Consider the following 9,555-nt stretch of genomic DNA (forward strand, 5'->3'; position numbering starts at 1 on the left):
GACTCACAGTCTCAATCTCCACTTGTCAGATGAGGTAACAGGCACAGAGAAGTGAAGTGACTTGCTCAAGGTCACACAGCAGACAAGGGGCAGATTCCAGATTAGAACCCAGGTCCTTCTGACTCCCAGGCCCATGCTCTATCCACTAGTTCATGCTGCTTCACTGCTAGTGTGTCAAGAAGAGAGTGGGCCATAAAATGAGAAGCTGCCGAGAAGTTGAGGAGGATTAGAGTGGAGTCGGTTTGACTTGGCAAAGAGCAGGCTCCTGGTGACCTTGGAGAGAGGAGTATCAGTGGAGAGAACACTGTAAGCTCCTTGTGGGCAGGGACCGTGTCTGCTAATACCATTGGATAGTACTATCCCAAGCGTTTAGTACAGTGTTCTGCACATAGGAAATACTCAATAAATACCATTGATTGATTGATTGAAGCCAGATTGCAGAGGGTCAAGACTGAGTTGGAGAAGATGTACAGACCTTAGGAGTATATGACCCATTTCCTGAGTGTGAATAGGAGTATATGACCCATTTCCTGAGTGTGAAAAGAATGGGAGGGAATTGGAGGATAACTAAAGGGTACAGATAGGGGAGTAAATAAGCGTGTTTGAAGGCAGAGGAGAAGGAGCCATCAGAGAATGAGTGGTTGAAGATGGCAGACAGAAAGGAAGAAGCATGAGAACAAGTATTTTCAATGTAATGATCGTCAGAGCATGCGCTTAAGAAATGCCACAAATGAGACAAGGCTTTATGCCAAGCACTACAGTAGATACAATCATGGTGAGGAGGAGGATGATGGTATTTGCTAAGGGCTTACTATGTGACAAGCACTGTTCTAAGATCTGGGACAGACACAAGCTAACCAGGTTGGACACAATCCCTCCCCCACATAATAATAATAATAATGTTGGTATTTGTTAAGCACTTACTATGTGCAGAGCACTGTTCTAAGCTCTGGGGTAGATACAGGGTAATCAGGTTGTCCCATGTGAGGTTCACAGTCTTAATCCCCATTTTGCAGATGAGGTAACTGAGGCACAGAGAAGTGAAGTGACTTGCCCACAGTCACCCAGCTGACAAGTGGCAGAGCCAGGAGTCGAACCCATGACCTCTGACTCCAAAGCCTAGGCTCTTTCCACTGAGCCACGCTGCTCTAATGATGAAGGAGAACAGGTATTTAATCCCCATTTGAGAGACGAGAAATCTGAGGCACCAAAAAGGTAAGTGAATCTCCCTGAATTATACATCATGAAAACGGTGGTTCCAGGATTAGAACTCAGGTCTCCTGACTCTAAGATTTTTGGTTTTTTAAAAGTGATATTTGTTAGGCCTTTACTATGAGTCAAACGCTCTTTCTAAGCACTGGGGTAATCAAGTTAATCAAGCTAGACTCAATCTCTGTCCTGCATTAAGACTCACAGTCTTAATCCCAGTTTTATAGATGAAGTAACTAAAGCACAGAGAAGTTAAAAAGTTAAGTGACTTGCCCAAGGTCACACAGCAGACAAGTGGTGGAGCTGGGATTAGAACCCAGGTCCTCTGACTCCAAGGCCTGTGCTTTTCCCACTAGGCCATGCAGTAGTTCTGTGTTCTTTACACTAGGGTCATGCTGCTTCTCAGTGTTTTTAGATGAGGAGGGATGGGGAAGGTTGCAGAGATAGAAGGGGTAGAATTTGAAATCATTCAATCGATCAATTAATCAGTCAATCATCAGACTCTACTGAGCACTTACTGTAGGCGAAACATTGTACTAAGCACTTGGGAGTGTACAGTTCACTTGAGTTGGTAGACACAATTCCTGTCCTCAAATCATTCTTAATCTAATATTCATTTATTCATTCATTCAATAGTATTTATTGAGCCCTTCCTATGTGCAGAGCACTGTATTAAGTGCTTGGAATGTACAATTCAGCAACAGATAGAGACAATCCCTGCCTAATAATGGGCTCACAGTCTAAACAGGGGAGACACAGACAGCAAAGCAAAACAGAACAAAACAAAACAAAAAATTTCATCACATCATCAAGATAAATAGGATCAAGGAGATATACACTTCATTAACAAAATAAATAGGGTAATAAATAATATATACAAATGAGCACAGAGCTGAGGAGAGGGGAAGGGGCAAGAGCAGAGGGTGGGGGAGGGTGTGGGGGGGGGGGCAGGGTCAATCTGCGAAGGCCTCCTGGAGGAGGTGAGCTCTCAGTAGGACTTTGAAGAGGGGAAGAGAGCTAGTTTGGTGGATGTGAGGAGGGAGGGCATTCCAGGACAGTGGTAGGACGTGGCCCAGGGGTCAACGGCAGGATAGGCTGAATGGGGGACTGTGAGGAGGTGAGCAGCAGAGGAGCGGAGCGTGTGGGGTGGGCAGTAGAAAGAGAGAAGGGAGGTGAGGTAGGAGGCGGCCAGGTGATGGAGAACTTTGAAGCCAAGAGTGAGGAATTTCTGTTTTGTGCGAAGGTTGATAGGCAACCACTGGAGGTTTTTGAGGAGGGGAGTGACATGCCCAGAGCATTTCTGTAGGAAGATGATCTGGGCAGCAGAATGAAGAATAGACTTGGAGTGGGGAGAGACAGAAGAAAGGGAGATCAGAGAGGAGACTAACACAATAATCCAGTCAGGACATTATGAGAGCTTGAACCAGCACGATAGCCATTTGGATGGAGAGGAAAGGGCGGCTCTTGGCGTTAATGTGAAAGTGAGGCTGGCAGGTGTTGGTGACAGACTGGATGTTTTGGGTGAATGAGAGAGGAAGGTAGACAGCGCCCCTTGGATAGTGGTCATGTCTTTTCTCCAGGTACCCAGGGATGGTCAAAGGCAGCGGCAGAGACATCCAAATATGGGCTCTAGTGATTTTGGGGGTTCCGGCAAGGAAATCATACTATTACCAGAATGATAATCCACTTTTAAGGGGTCTCTGCAAAAGGTCAAAGGATTCAGGTTCAGAGATGTCTGCTTCCCCGAAGTTATTAGCCACAGCCTTTTTTCCTTAAGGCGTCCACCTAAAGTCTCTACTCCCGTATGTTCCCAAGGAGCTTCCCTGCCTCCATCCACATTTCTAAAGCTTCAGGTTTCCCTTCAGGAGCCACCATTCTTCAGATCCAATTGCCAAGCCCAGGAGCAAGCTATTTGGTTTAGTTTATTACACAGTAGCCTACAAAGCTGGACGGGGGCTTAAAGTCAGTGAGGGTGGTCAAAGCTTCCTGATTTCCATAGGTAGGGGTAAGTCTTCTAGAAATGTTAAACATTTGGGAGGCAAATTGCATTTTGAGATAGGTCAGTGGAGTCCCAGAGGTCCAAATCTGGAGACTCAGTAAGAACTTTAAATTTTCCCACTTAGAAATTTACCTGAACCGCAATTTTAAGTCATCAGCTCTTGGATACTCACCAAAGCCCCTCCAAAGAAGCCAACAGTCACATTCCTCTGGATGATATGGAATTCTGGCAACACAAATATCATCATGGGAGACAGACATTAAATTACAGGTAAGGAAAGCATACAGGAGCTCTTGTAAAACTTCCACTGACTAAAGATTCAGAACAAAACGCCCCAGCTCACAAACTGAAGACAAAAACAACATGGCTGAGGAGAAGCAGTGTGGACTAATAGATAGGCCACGAGCCTGGGAGTCGGAAGGACGGGGGTTGTAATCCCAGCTCTGGCACTTGTCTGCCGTGTAACCTTGGGCAAGTCACTTAATTTATCTGTGCCTCAGTTTACCTCATCTGTAAAATGGGGATTAAAAATGTAAGCTTCATGCTTGTATCTACCCCTGAGCTTAGAACAGTGCCTGTCACATAGTTAACAACAAATGCCATTTTTAAAAAAAAAAAGATTCTTGGGGCACCATCCTCCTTCACCACTGAAGATCATCATTGACAACACACACGAAGCATGCTCGAGATGGACTGGGAACCACTGACAAGAATCCAGCCAGTCACGACTGCTGTGGCTGTGGGAAGGAGGCCCCTTTGATGAGAAGCATCGTGGCTTAGTGGAAAAAGCATGGGTCTGGGAGTCACAGATCTGCCGCTTGTCAGCTGTGTGACTTTGGGCAAGTCACAACTTCTCTGAGCCTCAGTTCCCTCATCTGTAAAATGGGGATTAAGACTGTGAGCCCCACGTGGGACAACCTGATTCCCTTGTGTCTACCCCAGCGCTTAGAACAGTGCTCTGCACATAGTAAGCGCTTAACAAATACCAACATTAGGTCATGGGTTCTAATCCCGACTCGGCCTCTTATCAGCTGTGTGACTTTGGGTAAGTCATATCACTTCCCTGGGTCTCAGTTACCTCATCTGTAAAATGGCAATTAAGACTGTGAGCCTCATGTGGGACAACCTGACTACCTTATATCTACCCCAGTGCTTAGAACAGTGCTTGGCACATAGTAAGCACTTAAATACCATTATTAGAAAAGCAGTGTGGCTTAGTGGAAAGACCCCGGGCTTGGGAGTCAGAGGTTGTGGGTTCTAATGCCAGCTTTGCTACTTGTCTGCTATGTGATCTTGGGTAAGTCACTTAACTTCTCTGCGCCTCAGTTATCTCATCTGTAAAATGGAGATAAAGATTGTGAGCCCCATGTGGGACAACCTGATTACCCTGTATCTACCCCAGCACTTAGAACAGTGCTCAGCACATAATAAGCACTTAACAAATACCAACTTTATTATTATTAATAAGGCCAAAGCCCACCAATCTCAGAATGTTATGTCCTGAATGGGAAGAAAAAATTGACTGGAAGAAATGCAACATATTTTCAAGAAAGGAAAATGTCAATGTATTCAGCACACATAATCTCTACTTTCGATTAACATTCCCAAAGTGTGAAGCAAACACAAATTCACCAAAATTGGACTGAAGGTAGCTGAAATGTCATCTTAACACATGTCGAGAATGGAGAGCTGTACCTATGTGGCTTCCTGCAGAACCAAGCTGTCAAAACTGGCCAAATTTCAAGAGATGCTCAGTGGTTGATCATTAATTGAATTCGGCAACCCTCCTGACCTTGCCTATGCAGCAGAAAACAGATTTTCTTGTTGGGCTTGAGCTTGGCAAAATCCAAATCCCTTCCTGGTAGGATGAGAAGGGAAGACATGTGATCCTTCAGAAGCCTGAAATCTCCAGTAATAAGGTAGGAATTGATAAACCTCCAGACCGTAAACTCTTTGGGAGCAGGAATCGTGTCTACCAACTCTGTTGAATTGTACTCTTCCAACCACTTAGTACAATACTCTGCACACAATAAGCGCTCAATAAATTTGATTGATAGGCCACTTGAACTGCTAACATCCACTTTGAATTTCAGTAGCCATGAAATTAAATCGAGGGTCTCAAAGAAATCACGTAGGGAGTATACTAGAAATTTGCTATTCTTTGCCCTCAGCCATTGAGCAATCCACACTTTCTTCTCAAGTGATGAATAAGTATTATCGACCTCCTATACAACGAAGATTATTTGTTCAAAGGTTCAAACTTGCTTTTTAGAACAGCAAAAATTTGGCCTGGCCAGGGTATAGTCCACAGGAATTGGATCAAGTCCTGATATTCCCATCTGTCCAACTTCTCTGTGCCCACTTGTTTGACGTGCTTTTCGACCACTGCTTGAATTTTGAGCTTGTTTTTTCTCATGTGCAGAAAGGATCAATCATCAAATTAATCAATAGTACTTATTGACTAGCTACTGTGTGGAGAGCACTGTTTTAAACATTTGGGAGAGTACAGTAGAGCTAGAGAACTAGATCCCTACCTTGAAAGAGCTTAAGGTCTAGTGGGAGTGACAGACACTAAAAAAGTACAGGTTGGGGAAGCAACTGAGCAAAAAGCTATTTACCAAAGTGCTGAGGAGTGGGTGGGTATAATTACTTTCCCCCCTCAAAGCCTCGTTAAAGACACATCTCCTCCAAGAGGCCTTCCCTGAAAAATAATAATAATAACGATGGCATTTGTTAAGCGCTTATTATGTGCCAGGCACTATACTAAGAGCTGGGGTGGATAGAAGCCACCAGAGGCTCACAGTCTCACTCCCCATTTTACAGTTGAGATAACTGAGGCTCAGAGAGGTGAAGTGACTTGCCCAAGGCCGCATGGCAGACAAGCGACTAAGCCCTCCTTTTCTCCCACTCCCCTCTGCTTCGCCCTGACTTCCTCCCTTTATTAATCCCTGCTCCCAGCCTCATAGCACTTATGTACCTATCTGTAACTTATTTATATTAATGTCTCTCCCCTCTAGACTGCAAGCTCAGTATGGGCAGGGAATGTGTCTTTTGTTCTATTGTACTCTTCCAAGAGCTTAGTAGAGTGCTCTGCACGCAGTAAGTCCGCAATAAATACTATTGAATGAATGGGTAAGTAATAATAATAATAATAATGTTGGTATTTGTTAAGCGCTTGCTATGTGCAGAGCACTGTTCTAAGCACTGGGGTAGATACAGGGTAATCAGCTTGTCCCACGTGAGGCTCACAGTTAATCCCCATTTTACAGATGAGGTAACTGAGGCACAGAGAAGTTAAGTGACTTGCCCACAGTCACACAGCTGACAAGTGGCAGAGCTGGGATTCGAACCCATCAGTACTTAAATGTGTAGGGGGTGAGGAAGAACCACAGCCAACTCCCCCTGCTCTGTAGCTTTCTGTTTTGAGGAAGAAGTGAAGTTTTTCTTTTCCCTCTTATTTTTTCTCTTTTCTGGTTTCCCAGGATGTGTTACATCAAGTTCCTGGCTGTACTACCTTGCCACCAGTAAGGATGGGTCTGACCAGGTTTTTCCATCATTTCTCAATGGGTGGTGGCTTGAATTCAAATTCCCCACCCCATCTACCCTAACCCACATAGAGGCAGGTGATCAGAGCTCCCTTTGATCCCACCTCTTCCAGTCCCACAGCACTTCAGTATATATCTGTAATTTCATTTATTTTGAGGTCTGTTTATTTGTATTAATGTCTGTCTTCCTCCCCACCCCCATATTGTGAGTTCACTGTGGGCAGGGATTATCACTCTTTGTTTAGTATTGTACTTTCCCAAGCGCTGAGTACGGTGCTCTGCACGCAATAAGTGCTCAATAAATATAACTAAATATGACAGAGACAAACGGAGAGAGAGATAGAGACTTCCACAATGTCTGGACATCCACTGGGGTCAGAGCACTACACTGGACAACACAATGTGGGAAGGGACAGTAGTAAACAAGACAAAGATCCTACCCTTGTTAAATTTACAGTCTAATGGGAGAACCACAACAGACAAATGCTCAATCAGTGGTATTTACTAAGTGCTTGGGAGAGTGCAATACACAACACAGAGGGGCAATCCCTGCTCACAGTGCACTCACCAGTATTGGGGGGGACAGCAGGGTTGAGGGGAGACAGACATCAATGTTGGTCAACACATTCCCTGCCCACAGTGAGCTTACAGTCAGGTGGGGGTTAAGGGGGTGGGGGGGAACCAACATTAATATAAACAAATAAATTATGGATAGGTACTTAAATACTGTGGAACTGAGAGTGGGGTGAATGTCAAGTGCTTAAAGAGTATCAAAACTAGTGCATAGAGAATGCAGAAAGGAGAGGAAGTTGGGGAAAAGAGGGCTTAATTGGAGAAGGCTTTGAAGGTGGGGAGAGTGGTGGTCTGGCATATGTAAATAGTGAAGGAGTTCGAGTCAGAGGGAAGATGTGGGAAAGAGGTCTGCAGCAAGAAAGGAGAGCTAGAAGCACAGTGAGCAAGCTGGAAATAGAGGAATGAAGTTTGCAGACTCTGCTGTAGTAGGATATCAGTGAGATAAAGTGGGTGGGGATGAACTGATTGAGTGCTTGAAAACTGATGATAAAGAGTTTCTGTTTGATGTGTTGGTGGATGGACAACCCCTGGAGGCTCTCGAGGAAGAGGGAGAGGTAGCTTAACAGTTTTTTAGAACAATGAACTGGACAGTTATACTTTACTCTGCTGCTTGATCATTTTTCTACAAAAACATGCAGGACATGTTTCCCCATTCCTCAAGAAACTCCAGGGGTTGCCCATCCACCTCCGCATCAAACAAAAACTCCTCACCTTTGGTTTCAAAATATTCAATAATAATAATAATAATAATGTTGGTATTTGTTAAGCGCTTACTATGTGCCGAGCACTGTTCTAAGCGCTGGGGTAGACATAGGGGAATCAGGTTGTCCCACGTGGGGCTCACAGTCTTAATCCCCATTTTACAGATGAGGGAACTGAGGCACAGAGAAGTTAAGTGACTTGCCCACAGTCACACAGCCGACAAGTGGCAGAGCTGGGATTCGAACTCATGAGCCCTGACTCCAAAGCCCGTGCTCTTTCCACTGAGCCACGCTGCTTCAATCACCTGGTCCCCTCCAACCTCACCTGACTACTGTCCTTCTACAACCCAGCCTGCACACTTCAGTCCTTTAATGGCTTCTCACTGTTCCTTGATCCTATATCGCCACCGGATCCTCACCCACTACCTACCACTGGCATGGAACACCCTCCCTCCTCAAATCCTACAAGTACTCTCTCCCAATTCAAAGCCTTTTTGCAGGCACATCTCCTCCAAGAGCTCTTCCCTGAGTAGGCCCTCCTTTCCTCCTCTCCCATTCCCTTCTGTGTCACCCTGATTTGCTCCCTTTATTCATTCCCCCTCCCGGCTCCACAGCACTGATGTGCACATCTGTAACATTTATTTATTTACATTAATGTCTGCCTCCCTTTCTAGACTGTAAGCTCATCTGGGCATGGAATGTGTCTGCTTATTGTTGTATTGTACTCTCCCAATCGCTTAGTACAGTGCTCTGCACAGAGTAAGCACTCAGGTACGATTGAATGAATGACAGCAGAGTGAAGTATGGACTGCAGTAGGGAGGGACAGGAAGCAGGAAGATCAATGAGGAGGCAGATGAAGTAGTCAAAATGGAATAGGATAAGTTCTAGGATCAGCATGGGAGTAGTTTGGGTAGGAAGGAAAGGAAGATTTTTGTGGTGTTGTGAAGGTGGAACCAACAGGATTTGAAGTCATATAGAACATAATAATACTACTAAGAATGATATTTGTTAAGCGCTTACTATGTGCCAAATACGTAGGCTGTATGAAAGAGATGAGTGGAGGATAATGCCAAGGTTACAGGTTTGTGAGATAAGGAGAATAGTGGTCTTGTCTACAGTGATGGGAAAACTCAAAAGGAAATGTAAAACAAGTGGTAGAAGCATTTATAGGAAGAGCCATAACAAAAATAATATCATGAACACACACCTGTGTATGCGTGCTTGTGTTTGTCGGAGGTCGGAGGGATCCTGCCTGCCTGCACTACTCTGTCCTCAGGCTCTCCCCAGACCCTGTTGGGCACAGGTTCTTGTGACGGCATCAGATATGGTGTCAGCGGGACTCCTCCAATGGAGAAATCAACCTCACCACGAGGTTCAGAGGCCACTAGGACCTCTACAAGGAATCCTCTCCTGGGGCCTCCTGCAGACTAGTGCTTCTTATCTATTTACGGCGGATTTCCCTCGGATTTCCCAGGCAACGAATCTCCTTGCTTAACAAGACAGCCCACTCCATGCCACTGCTCTCTA

Source organism: Ornithorhynchus anatinus, chromosome 3 (assembly GCF_004115215.2).
Source record: "Ornithorhynchus anatinus isolate Pmale09 chromosome 3, mOrnAna1.pri.v4, whole genome shotgun sequence".
Classification (NCBI taxonomy): Eukaryota; Metazoa; Chordata; class Mammalia; order Monotremata; family Ornithorhynchidae; genus Ornithorhynchus; species Ornithorhynchus anatinus.